The following is an 828-nucleotide window of genomic DNA, read 5'->3' on the forward strand; positions in this document are numbered from 1 at the left end:
ATTGTGGGGCTGGTGCGGGATCGGGCAGTGTTTCGTTCTGCTGTGCATGGGGTCGCTATGAGTCGGAAACGACTCGACGGCACTTAACAACAACAACAAGAGAGCAATTAGAAATATCAGCCCAGAGTTTCAGATGCCAAAAAGGCAACATGATGCTTGTAAGTCCTTAGGTCCTAGATTTCCAACAATGTGACTTCAGGCCAAGCCACCTTTACTGTCTCAACATGGGGTGTGCTATCTCATACAACCCTGAAAGTCACCCCTCTGCAGCCTAGGGGATGTCTCATGAGCCACTCTAAACTGGATGAAAGAGCAACCTTTTTCTCTCCTGGCCCCAAGTTCTGGAATCACTGACTGCCACGTGACAAGCAATCTACCTAATAAGCTCTTGGTCACAAGAGCATAACATGCAGGTGAATGGGCAAGTGTAAATGGGAAGGAGACCAGTACAGCAGAAATACTGACCCAGGATGTATCTTCTGACAGACTATATATCTCCTGTCAAAAATCCTGTTTATCTGAATAAAACTTGTCAGTGTAACTTTTTTGTGACATTTTTGCTTTTATTCAAGCCTTGTACTAATCAAGGTATTTGAATAATGTCCTTCATCATTAATGTACCAAATATCATGAGTTTTTTAGATGACTTCATTCACCAACCACTTCTCAACAATAAGTCTATGATACAAATATTTTAGCATAAGCATGATTATGATGGTTTCTTGAAGATGTTCTCGTAAAACAGAAGCTGCAAGTCAAGGAGAGACCTAAATGAAATTTTCCAACATGACAGTGGAAGAAACAAGTAGAGATGTCAGATTAGAAGTT

Source organism: Orycteropus afer, unplaced genomic scaffold (genome assembly GCF_000298275.1).
Source record: "Orycteropus afer afer isolate SDZICR_OR568_19922 unplaced genomic scaffold, OryAfe1.0 scaffold00500, whole genome shotgun sequence".
In the NCBI taxonomy this organism is placed as follows: Eukaryota; Metazoa; Chordata; class Mammalia; order Tubulidentata; family Orycteropodidae; genus Orycteropus; species Orycteropus afer.